The sequence below is a fragment of the Cavia porcellus genome, unplaced genomic scaffold (assembly GCF_034190915.1).
Source record: "Cavia porcellus strain 051 isolate PalLab524CR breed Dunkin Hartley unplaced genomic scaffold, mCavPor4.1 scaffold_2, whole genome shotgun sequence".
NCBI lineage: Eukaryota > Metazoa > Chordata > Mammalia > Rodentia > Caviidae > Cavia > Cavia porcellus.
Window position 1 is genome coordinate 106,541,063 of NW_026947485.1, and position 13,690 is coordinate 106,554,752.

General features: G+C 40.1%; 1 pseudogene; it reads left to right on the top strand.

The window, feature by feature from the left end:
- The first annotated feature begins 1,149 nt into the window (after positions 1-1,149).
- LOC100722684 (olfactory receptor 13A1-like) lies at positions 1,150-3,249 on the top strand (annotated as a pseudogene).
- The last annotated feature ends 10,441 nt before the right edge of the window (positions 3,250-13,690 follow it).

Here is a 13,690-nt window from a genome sequence, read left to right on the forward strand (position 1 = left end):
TATAAAATGTAACCTGTATAGAATATAGCTCCATCTTTGTGCAGAGATGGCCACACATGACCCTCTTCTAGCCATTTTGCCTGGGCTTCCTCTAGGCTATGGATTCTTAGGGTTGGGAGTGGGGTTTTCAGATCTTGCAGCATTCACAAGACCACACCTGTAATCTTGGATCTGTGCTTCTGGCCTGCAGTTCCCCCAGCATCCCAGTCCCATCTTAGACTGGAGACCATGTCCTTCACGGACAGCTATTTACTTTCAGTTGGGTAATTACTTCCTGAGAGCTGCTCATGGGGTTACCCCAGGACCCTCAGCAGCCTCAACATGCACCACAAGGGGATGTTCTACTCTAAAAGGGCATCATCCACAAAGCAAACAGGTTCTAATTTCTTGGCTGCATCACTAGTCTCTGCATCACTAGTGGCTATCTTTAGGTTATATGGAATCCGTCAGGGCCAGTATCTTCACTGCTATGAGTAATTTTGTTCCTTAACCCCTCTTTCTTTTCAGACTTCTTATTCATGTCTGTGGGCAGGTGTTTCTGAAGAGAGATTTGTTTTTACTGTGATTTACTTTACCATGGAAGAAAACTGTTGCTGAGATCACATCATGTACTTCTTTCATGGTTTCAGTTTGAAGTTGCAAATACCCAGGGCCACCACATGTCTGCTTGTGGCTCTACCTCAGCTGTTGATCAGGATGATCAGATGCCTAACCCTATGGTTTGGCCTTTGAGGCAGATCATGATCATCAAGATAGGCACGATGGTTTCCTGTGAATCTGAAACAAGGTTCTGAGCACAGAGCCACCTGCAGACCAAGCAACTGTAAGCAGTTGGAGGTTGAGGGCTCAGAAGTTGCATTCAGAGGGGACTGTGGGGACTCAAGCTAGCTCAGGATGGACCTTGGCCATTTGATGAGAAACCATGTGCATACATGGAGACAGCCAGGAGCTGAAGGGATACTAACTTACTAATCCTCAGGTATGCAGAGAAGAGCCCTACATCCTTGAAAGTTTATATGTGGCTTAACTCTTTTCTAAGTGGGTAGCTCAGCACTGCTGTAGGAGAGAAAGAGAGTGTCAAATTTCAGAGCAGTTGTTTTCCAACTTCATCAGTAGGTAGCCAGGACCCAGTGTCTCTGTAAGTCAGTAATGGCTGTTCAAGAGGGAAGAGGTAGGCTTCCTTGTTTAGTATGTACCCATGTTAAAATGCATTCATAGATCACATGAGAATTCAAAGTAGATTGTGGAGCCTGCAGTCTCCTTCTGTGAGGATGTCTGGGCTGGGTAAAGGCACAAGAAAGAAGATACTGTTTTTTTACCCCAATATTTATTGATCTAATTGTTCCTTGGATTGAGATGGTCCCAGCCTGCCCTAATGGACCAGGGTGGACAGAGATGGGTAATGGCACAAGCATGTGAGTTGAGTGTTAGGGTGTACAAGCTTGGGAGCTGGGTAGCACATTTCCTGGAAGATTGGGGGCTGATCTGAAGCTGAGTATAGTCCTGTCTTGCTGTCCCCAGCTCTGGCATGTCCCAATATTCACTAAGGAACAACTTTCATTTGGACCAGAGGAAAGGGATGACCTGCTTCTGACCCCACCGTAGAGGTATCTGCCCTGCTCAAAGGAGCTGGGATGTGTGACAGGGCAGGGATAGTCAGCTACTGTTTCAGTGAAAGAATTGTGTTCATATTGATTTACCAATCTGATCACCAAGGGAAATTACCCCCAAGAGCCAGAATGTGTGTCTCAGCTCTATGTGGGAGCTACTCTGCCTCTCATAGCCTTTCTGATCCCTGGGCATGTCCCTCTCTTTAAGCCTTCCCTATCAGCCTCCACCTGAAGTCTGGAACACCCCAGATAGCATGGCACATCCTCTCTAGGGTGTCTGCCCAGCAGGAGGCTTGCCCTTTACCTGCCCTGTTCAGTCCTGCCCATTGTGTGCACAGTGAGCTCTGCATCTCGAGATAATATACGTTCAAGGTCAAAGTGCATAAAGACCCATGCTGTAATTCCTGTGGCCTATGCAGGCAAGATATCTGGAATAAACAGGCAGGGGTCAGTTTCATGGACTGCTGTCTCCAGAGTGGAGAGCTGATGCTCTGTTCGGCACAGGAGCTACATAACCATCTGAATTATGTGCTTTCTGCAGCAAGGGTACCTGAAATAAACATTCCCTGTCTCCACAGGATCCACTGCAAAAGAATCGGCCATTCTTCATCTTGTACTTCATTCACCAAGCCTGATGATCTCAGGCAGAAACTGAGGGAATAATCACACAGACTTAGCAGACTTTGTCTTGCAAAGTTTCTCTGGAGACACTCAGGTTCAAACTGTTCTTGACCTTATTCCTCTCCCTTTATCTCATGGCTTTAGCAGGAAATGCCCTTCTCATCATGGCCATGAGCCTGAATCCAGTCCTCCACACCCCAGTGTACTTCTTCCTGACAAACCTTGCACTGTTAGACATCTTCTGCACATCTACTGTCCTCCCCAAACTACTGGAGGGTGTGGTGGCCAAAGGCAGCACCATCTTCTACAGGGGCTGCATGGCCCAGTTCTTCTCCTAACATGACTTTTGGGGACTGAGCTGCTGGTGCTCACAGCCATGGCCTATGACCTTTATGTGGCCATCTACTGTCCACTGCACTATAGCACTCGATGAGCCAGTCTGTCTGTGTGTCCTGCTCGCTAGCAGTATGTGAGTCATTAGTGTGCTTAGCACATCTGTGCACACAGGCCTGATGGCACAACTCCATTTCTGTGGTCCCAATCAAATCCGTCACTTTTTGTGTGAAGTCCCCACACTGTTACGACTGTCCTGCAGCCCAACCACCCTCAACAGCATGACAATCATGACAATCATGACAATCATGATCGTCATTGCCGATGTTTATTTTGGTGTGGTCAACTTCCTCCTGACTATGGTGTCCTATGGTTTCATCATTGCCAGCATCTTGGGCATCCGGTCTGTGGAAGGCAAGAAGCGTGCCTTTTCCACCTGTTCTCTCATCTGTTTGTGGTCTGTACATACTACTCCGCCATCATCTACACCTACATCCTCCCAGGTTCTGGGTCATCCATGGAAAATGGCAAGGTAATTGCCTTACTGTACACAGCAGTCAGCCCTACTCTCAACCCCGTCATCTACTCTCTGTGGGACAAGGATGTCAAGGTGGCCCTCAGGAAAATATTTCCCTTTGTCAATAAAGGAGGGGAAAGGGAAGCTGTAGATTATTCCAAGAATTAATGAGCTAATTGTAGCATATGTTTTGGAATCTTTTGCAATGTGAAGGAATAAGATGCTGAATTTTGTGGTAGATTTATTACTGATGTGTTTCCCATGGAGCTGCTAGCATTCCATGGCTGACATTCTAATATTCCAGGGTCTGAGGGTGGACGTTCTGAGGGCTGCAAGGAAGAGCCAGCAGCAAGCTGAGAGAAGGTCAACAGGATCTGCTCATTTCTCCTCCTATTGGCAGTTTCCCTGCTCCTGGACCCCACGAGCAGTGTTAAAACTTTCCCTGTGGAGTGTTGCTCTCCTCCCTCTGTATCAGGATGAAGTCACCCATTAAGTGACTATTCGATATGTCTGTGCCCATGGCCAAGTATAACTTCTCTGATGGTGTTTTCTGGATATCCTGCTTTGAAGAAAATTATGTAGGCATTGATATGACACACTCCTTCTGATGTGAACTGGCTGAGGACACAAGAAACACTACTCCATGTTTTGTGATGAGTGATCCGAGCAATAGCCTTCTGTGCTAATGGCTTGTGTAAAATACATTGTTTTTAAATTTATTCCTTTCAGGAAAGAGCATCAATCTCTCCAACCAAGAAGTCTTGTTTTTGTTGCGAAGAGTGGTCTCTGTTTCCTTATTTTTTACAGTAACATCTGTAGCATTATTTTTGGGAGTTTCTTCTCACTTTTCTTATTATTATTTGTCTGTTCATTGCTATTAGCTTCTGAATTCTGGTGGTAATGTTTTTCTGAAAATTTATCTTTGTTTGCTTTCTCTCCTCTCCCGTAGGTAACACCTCGTTTATGGTAAACTGTATTAGTTGTTCGTGTTTGTCAGTGATACACAAATGTACATCTGCCTCTTTGCCTCTCATCTGAATCCTAGACTGTCGTTGTAGCTGTCTAGCTAATGCCCAGATATATAGGGGCCTGAAAGTCCTTCTAGGTCCTTACTCAGCAGATGTAAAGCACTAGGTCCACCTTTCAGATTTTATAGGTGCAAAATTTTATTGACTTGTTTCCTACCTGCTGTATCCAACCCTTCCCAAAGCCTACCCATTTAACCCAAATATCTGTAAGGTCTCACTCTCTTCCCATCTCAGTCGATGCCTGTTGCCTGGATACCTTGATACATTCTACCCATTGTCCTACATCCATTCTTGAGATGTGTTTTCTGATCTATATCCAGGATTATAATTTTCATAATATCTTATTATAAAAGATTTTAAACACATAGCAAAGTTGAAAGATCTTGGCAGGGGATACTCTTATACCTATTACCTATTGTATTTTTATTATTTTATTTTATTCATTACTTATATATTCATGTTTCCATTTATTGATTTGTCCTATTTTGTGCGTCTCAAAGCAAACCGTAAACATCAGTTTACTTCTCTTTAAATAATTCTGTGTGTCATTATAGTTCCACTTTTGTACATAGTTTTGTTTTTGGCTTTTAAGGTTAAAATTTTCAAACAATGAAATGCATATGTAAGGGTGTGAATTTGTTAAGTTTTGACAGATGCACACAACTGTGTTACCCAATCCATATCAGGTATGAGATGTGGCCTTCACACCAAGGAATAATACTGCCTGGGATTTTTTTCATCAGGCATCTTTCATACACAGTATTCTTATATTCATCAATTCATTGTGTGTATTAATAGTTGGATCCTCTATTTTTGGTTAATATTAGATTCTACAAATACATCATACTCAGTTTGTCCATTTTCCAGTTGGTTCTTAGTTTTTGACTATTTGGAATAAAGTTTCCCTGAAGAATTGTGCACAAACCCTCTTGTGGTCATGTTTTTGTTCCTTTGGGATAAAAACATGGTGGACATAAAGGCCTAACCTTAGATTATACATACATGCTGAGTTTTCCAGAAAATTTTTCTTTCTAGGTGATTGCATCATTTTACAATGGAGGATGGGATTTCTGATTGCATCCTATCATTATCTACATCTAACTTCTTTTTTATTAGTACCAGGGATCAAACTCATGACCACAAGCTTGCAAGGTAGGCACTTATGCCACTGAGCTAAATCCCCAGCCCCCATTATCTATATCTAATGACAGATAGAAATATATTTAAAATTTAAGATCTAATTATTCCATTCCCTATGCAGATTCCCAGAGAAGCTTTCTTTTGTTTTTGAGAGCAGATATTTGAAGTTAATCTTCTTTTTTGAAGAGTTAGCCTCTAAAACCTTTCCCTTAAGTACTGTTTCAATAGTATCTCACAACTTTTGATGTGTTATATTTTAATTTTCATTGAGTTTAAATTGTGGCTTTTCATTTCATTTTGTATTTGATGTGTTATTTAGAAACACATTATTTAGTTTGCAAATATATCAATATCAATATATCTCTCTGTTACCGCCCTTAATTCTACTGTGATCAGAAAATATGCTTTTGTTATCAGTCAGTTCTTTTGCTTGATTCAGATAAAAACTGTGACTCAGCCAAGTATAGTTCTGGGAGTGGCTCTGATGCATTGGTCAGCAGTAGTTAAGGCTGAATGCTGGTGGCTGACACTGCCAGTAGATGATCTCTGCTGGGGATCTTCATGGGTTGGTGGTCTCTGGAACTCTTCAGGGCTTACAGCTTTTAATATTTATTGTCATTTCTTTAAAAGTGACTACTCTGTGCACATTACTCAGGATAAAAAGCCCAAATAAATAGACAGGACCTTCCAAGACCAAGCTATCTGAGAAATAAATCACAAGCAGAATTATAGGACCGCCAATGTGAGACTTTATTTAATCAGCACTTACAGGGCAGTAAGTGAGAGCACACTACTTAATTTGAGTGAAGTGCAGCACAGACTCGTCTAGGGGGCTCTAGGAAGAGCTCTAGGACTATTATAGCACTCCTAAGCTAGAGAAATGGGATGAGGGTGTTACTTATATAGTAGCTACAGACCTGTGATTATTCAAATTTGGGACTTCTGGTTGGTTCAAGTGGGTGGGAAATCCATTACAGCTCTAGCTGTTATGGCAGCTTGTTCAACACAGTTTTAGGGAGACTCAAGCTGTTTCATAGACAGGTGTCACCTCTTCATGAAAATAACAGGGTTTAAACTGGAGAATTTTAAGGAGGGTTAGCTGTGATTTATACCTGGTTTTGAGCTAGGGACAATGGAAATACTAGTAGTGGATCTGAACCTCTCCCTGATCTCTGCCATGCTAGAGTGGTTGCTTTGCCTTTCTGTTTCTTCAGTGATTGGAGTGGGGGACGTAGGTGATAGATGCTGAAGCTGATGGGCCAACTACACTTTGTGTTAGAATATCTGGGAAAAAGGCTGAAGAGCAACCACAGGAGTGATGGGGAGGACATGAATGCAAAAGGCAATGAGTCATATTCTATCTTGTGTCGGCAAAGAGGAGGCAAAGAGAAGCCAGGGAAAGGGATGTGACAGCTGTAGGCTAACTAATATCGCTGTCTGTTCCACAGAGGAAAAAGGAGAGAATCGGATACTTATCTCACTTTGTGTTGCTTAAATCATTTTAAATTTGATAAGACTTATTTTATGGCCTATGATGTGGTTTTTCTTGGTAAAGGTCCTGAGTATCATTAAAGATTGTATAATTTTCTCTTGTTGGGGCATTCTATAATATCAGCAGGAACAAACAAGCAATTGAGTTGTTCATGGCAACTGTGTGCTTGTTGATTTCCTGTATTGTTGTTCTATGAATTGTCAAGAGGATTAAAATATACTACTTTTGTTTACAGTTGTATCAATTGTTTCTTCATGTAATTTGAAGCTCTATCATTAGGTATATGCACATTTTATTTTCTTATATTATATTGATTGTTTCTATGAACTTATTCTAACCTTGCTATTATTTATTTTATTTTATTTTATTTTATTTTACAAAGGATAAAACAGGGCCTGGGGATTTAGCTCAGTGGCATAAGCACCTGCCTTGCAAGTGCATGGTCATGAGTTTGATCCCCAGTATCAATAAAGAAATAAAAATAAAAAGGATAAAATAGATTAAAACCAATCAAAGCCAGCCAGTATAAGAGATACAGAACTTTGAAACATTACAAAATCAACAATCATTACTGTAATGCCTTCAGTACTGGGGATATAGCTCAATAGCATAAGTACCTCCTTGACAAGTGCAAAGTCATGAGTTCAATCCCCAGTACAAAAAAAAGAAAGAAAGAAAGAAAGAAAAAAAGAAAGAAAGAAAGAAAGAAAGAAAGAAAGAAAGAAAGAAAGGGAAAAAAAGAAAAAGAAAAAAAAAGAAAAACTTCAGTGAAGAAGGCACTAGCTGGCAGTGCCTTTGCCCTGAGACAGACCTCACTGTGCAAGAGGAGCTGTTCAAACCTGGAGATGCATGGTCATGGTGACAGTGTTGGTTGGAAATCCTGGAGGCCTCTGCAGAGAGATGTGGCAGTGGTGGGAAGCAGGAGATGTCAAGGACTGCCCAGGCTCGTGCTGTTGGTCCTGGTATTCCATGACTGAGATGGACTAAGGGTCACACAAAATACCATGGCACAGTGCCAAACAACAAGAGACCAGGTCAAACAAGCAACAACTTCTAATCTTCAGCGAACTGAAGATGTAAGATTTTCCAACAGACTCCAAACGACAGACCCAGCTATACCTGGAAGACAGAGAAGTAGTCATCACTTAAGGGTCCTTAAACAACCGATAAAACAAATCACCATAGGCAAGCATTACCCCAGGAATTAAACTTAAACAAAGAGAAAATAAAATGAGAAGACACTTAAACAAAATGCAACCCCAAATATCCAGTTCATCAAAGGCAAATCCAAGGGTAATGAGGTGGGATAATTGGAAAGCTTCACAGCAGACCTCTCTGAAGTGGTAATGAAACAATTAAAAGAGAGTCTGAAAAAACCGAAATCAGAAATGATCTCTCAGATAACTACAGATAAGAAAATAGATAATATGAGGAACATTATGAAAGCTCAGCATAGGAAAGAAATGGAATTCATAAAGAAGATTCAAATGGATATTCAGGGGATTAAAAAGTCCATTGAAAGTATTTAGTACAGATTAGGCCAATGTGAGACAGGAGCTCAGATATTATAGACAGGCTTGCAGTTAGTGACCAGAAAAGAAGGATTTCTCAAAGCTAGCAAGGGACCATGAAAAATCAACCCAGCAGCTGCTAGATGAGACAAAGAAGAATAACTTAAAGTTAATTGGAGTCAATGAACAACTGGGAGATGCCACAAATGATATTTTAAAAGTGTTTGCAAACATCATGACAAAAAACTTTCCTGGTAGAGAAACAGAATTTAACATAAGATAAGTGAGGCATACAGAATCCCAATTAACAATGATGAAAAAACTCTACATCCAGGCATATCATAGTCAATATTCCAGAAATTCAACACAAGAATAGAATCCTAAAAGCTCTTAGAGAAAAGATACAAGTCAACTATAAAGAAAAGCCCATCAGAATTACAGCTGACTCCTCAGCACAAACTCCCAAGTCAAGGAGAGCGTGGAATGAAGTACTCCAAGTTCTAAAGGAAAACAACTTTCAGTGCAGATTGATGAACCCCTCAAAACTATCTTTTAAAACTGTTGGAGAAATAAGATATATTCATGACAAAGAACATCTGTCTTAGTTACTTTTCTGTTGGAGATTTGCTGTTGAGACAAAATACCTGATGTCAAAGTTAAGGAAAGGAAGGTTTATTTCTTACATATCTGAGATTTATGTCCACACTCAGCTGGTTCCAAGCAGAAGATTGTCATATAAACAGCAAGTGTGAACTGGTAAGAGAGAGAAGATATTCCTCTTTCTGCCCTTACACTGAATCCTGACTCCACCCCTTGGAAGGTGAAGTACTCATACCATCAATCCCAGCACTAGACAACAAAGCAATCATGAACACCAGACTCAGGCATCCATGACTACATGAGGCTTGAGATGAAGCCACAGGAACACAAACCATAACAACACCTGAGGAAATTTATGACCACCAAACCAGCACTCAAAAATGTTCTGAAGGTCATTCTAGAAAAAGATAATAAGGACTACAGCTCCCATGAACCCCAACAGAAGGAATCCTTCAGGGAAGGAAAACAATTACAGGGAGGGAGAAAAGAGGGGAAGTCAACAACAGGAAAATAACATGACAATGATGTCAATACATATCAGTTATAAACATCAGTGTCAATGGACTCAATTTACCAATAAAAAGACACAGATTGGCAGAATGGATCAAGAAGCAACAATATGCTGCATACCAGAAACCTGTTTAATTTAATATGAAATTCATAAACTGAAAGTCAAAGGATGGAAACATTACTACATGTGACGGGAAATGAGGAAAAAAAGCAGCAGTAGCTATTCTATTTGCAGACAAAGTGAATTTCAAGCCAAGACTGATTAAGAGAGATAAGGAAGGTCATTACATTTCTTGTAAAGGTAACAATCCAAGAGGAAGAGATATCATGTGTATATATGCAACAAATAGCAGTGCACCCAACTATATAAAAAATTTAGTAACAGACGTGCAAATCAAATAAGCCCTAACACAGTTATATGGGGAGACTTCAATACTTCGCTGGCACAAAAAGACAGATCAACTATATAAAAATCAATAATGAAATATTAGAACTAACATTATAATAAAATTGAGCAAATTCACTTAGTAAATGTCTATAAATTGTTCCACCCACAACAGCAGAATACATATTCTTCTCAGCTGCACATGGGACTTTCTCCAAAATAGACCATATACTGGTTCATAGGACATGCAAAGGAAAGTAACTGCAAAGGAAACTGAAATTATTCCATGTACACTATCAGATCACAGTACAATGAAACTGGAAATTCATGGCAAAAGAAATAATAAGTACTTCATTAACACATGGAAATTAAATAACACCCTACTGAACAACTAATAGGTCACAGATTAAATTGAAGACTACATTAGACAGTTTTTATAGTTGAATGATAGAGACCATACAACATACTGGAATTTGTAGGACACAAAGAAAGCAGTCTTAACAGGGAAATTTATAGCAGTAAATACCTATATCAGGAAAACAGAGCAAACGCACATTAACAATGTAATTTGACTCTCAAACTTCTGGAAAAAGAAGAACAGGCTAAGCCAAAAGCTCATATGAAGGAGGAAATTATAAAGATCAGAGCACAAAATAACACACAGGAGAGTAAAAACGTACAAATAATCAGTGATTCAAAGAGTTGGTTCCTTGAAAGTTTAAATAAAATTGACAGACTCTTTGCCAACCTTACGAAAAAGAGAGGAAAAAAAAACCACTTAAATCCATGTAACTAGGAATCAAAGGGTGGAATTAGAACAGACCCTGCAGAAATCCAGAAGATCATCTATACTTATTTTGAAAACTTGTATACTAATAATATGGAAAATAAAGAATAAATAGAAAGATTTCTAGATACATATGAATTACAAAAGTTGAATCAAGAAGATATAAAAGTCCTAAATAAAATATTATCAATCAGTGAAATCAAAGATGTAATTAAAAACCTACCAGCAAAGAAAACACCAGACCCTGATGGATTCACTACTAAATTCTACAAGAAATTTAGAGAAAAACTTATACCAGGACTTCCGGGAGAACATGGCGGACAGATAGCAGCCGCTACGGAGGCTCTTTGAAAGACTCAGCTTAGAATTCAGGAATGGTGCAGAGTAAGGAATCATAAGCAAGTGGAGATATGCCCTGCTGACCTAAGAACGAACTGGGCTGAGAGAAACCAACTTGGAATGCACTCCTGGTGCTATAACAGGAACAGAAAAGCCTCAGTGTGGAAGCTGGAGCCCGTGCCATTGGAAGCCGCGATTTGGGTTTCCTGCCGCACGGCGGCTGCGTCTACATCAGCTCGGCAGGGAGAGAGACGCGCGGAAGCTCTGAGAACGGGAATCAGCAAACGGAGTTGAAAACAGGACGGGGCGGGGAGCTGTGCATTGACTTGCGGTGAAGTGAGTGAGAGAAACTGACACTCTTCCACAGTTTAGGAGACTCCAGCAGAGGACATTCTGGGACTGGGCAGACTTGCGGGAGCAGGGCGCTGCAGCGACCTCAGCCACGTATCCCCCTCTGAAGCGGGATTGGTGAGAAGTGCCTAGCCTACGTGACGCTGCTGGCTGAGACCCAGTAGGCTAGCACAACCTAGATCCTAGAGCCCGAGGGTGGCCTGGAGGGGCGGGCCCAGCATAGGCTGCCTGGTCTGCAACTTCCTGGTGTGTTGCGGTGGGCGGGAACACCTAGCCGGCGCAGTTCGATCAGGCTGTGGCTGACAGGGAGGGAAGCTGGGCCTCCTATATACGCTTGCATATATAAGGAGCAAAGAATATGGGAAGAGGCAGCAACAAGAAAGGCCCTTCGGCCCCCAATCCTGAGAAACAGGCAATAGTGGACACCGCACCAATAGACATAAAGCGCCATCTAGAGAGCCTCATAGACCAATTCAGGAATGAAGTTATTAATGACCTGAAGCTAGAAATAAGCAGAATAGTTAGAGAAATGCTAAGCACCGCTCAAGAAAAAACAGATGGTGGAATGGAAGAACAGAAAAAAAAGGGGAGAATTGTTTGATGGAGAAAACAGAGAAAGCATAGAGTACATGAAGCAGGTTCAAAGGGACTACCAAGAAACTAAAAACTCTATCAAAAACTGGCATAACAGCTTGAAAGAAACTAAGGACAGACTATCTGAACTGGAGGGCAGATTTGTAATATGGGAGAATGAAATGAAAAACTTCTTAAAAGTAACAAAGAAACAAACAGCAATAATACAAAGACTAGAAGATGATAACAGGATTCATAACTTAAGAATTAAGAACATAAAAGAAGAAGTAGGGACACAAACAAATGAACTACAAAAACTACTCACAAAAATAATCCAGGAGAATTTTCCTAATTTAGCAAAAGGTAAAGATACTCAGTTGTATGAAGCATACAGGACCTCAGCCACCTACAAACCAAACAGAGCAACACCCAGGCATAATGATAAAAATTCCAGAAATTCAATACAAGAACAGAATATTAAAAGCTGTCAGAGACAAGAAACAGACCACTTACAAGGGAACATCCATCAGAATTGCAGCAGATTTCTCTGCACAAACCATCAAATCGTGAAGAGCGTGGGGGGAAATAATTCAAGCTTTGAAAGATAATAATCTCCAGCCAAGATTGAGATATCTTGCACAACTGTCTCTGGAAATTGATGGAAAAACAAGGTGCTTCCAGGATAAAGAGGAACTGGGGGAATTTGCAACCACCAATTCAACCCTACAGAAAGTATTGCAGGATATTCTAAAAAAAGAAAAATACAAAGAACCCAGAAATAGTGGCGGGGAGGCCACAACGAATGGAGCAGAGAACAAAATGAAGAAGACAAACTGACAGCTACTGACAGAAAAAGAGCTCAACAGAAATGAGACAGAGAAGATTGGATGATAGGAACAGCTATTTTGGAGAAAATGACATCTTAATAGGTAATACTGATTTAGTATCATCTTGTTTTGAAATCTCATCAAGGTTTTGTTCTTCTGTCTCCATTGGTCTAAACAGGTTGTATCTTATTGGATTTTATTATGTATTATAGTATAAGCAAAAACTTTTAAAGTCAAGGAGATTATACAGAAACCATTGTTCATTTTCTGTTAGTTGATTCTAAATACCCTGTAATGCTGTCATTCTCTTAAATGGTTTTACATTGTTTTGATATATTTGATGCTACAGTATACAAAGTTACACTCAAAGATTTCAAGGAAAGAGACAATATGGTAACTACTTTTAGGTTAGGATTATCTGGTGGTGAAACACTATTCTGCTTAAATGGTTATGTTTTGATCTGCGCTGTTTTGCTGTTATGCCCTCTTTTATCTCAATCTCCACTTCATTATTTACTTTTTTATTTTTATCCTTTTAATTAAGGGAAAAATAAATTAAAAATTAGCAGGCTATATTATAGTAACCCACTTTGACTTTCCATTATCTTGATTTAAAGCCCTGTATTACTCTCACCATCTTGTTTTTGACTGATGTCCCCATATTCTGTTTTGCTTGATAGTACCAGGTTCGAAAGTTTAGGCAACAGCTGTGAAGATAGTGAGATTCATTATGATATCCATTCTCATTGACTATTATCTACTTGTGAAGACCTATAATGTCTCCAAAGTTTTGGTTTTGTAGGTTTTGTTCTTTACTGTTTTGTTCAATTTTTTTATAACTGATGATATAGGCAATTCTATTAGAGATAGCGGGAGGCATTATGGTAACCATTGTTGATCACCTTGTATTATGCTTTTACATTATCTATTTTGTCCACCCTTTTGATTTGATTGACTCTGTTCTGTTATGTCACATTTGATTCTACTCCCTTCCAAAAAAGTAATAAGAACTGTGGGAGCAACAAAACCCAAAATGTGTAATTGTCATTGTAGAAAAGAGAGGAAA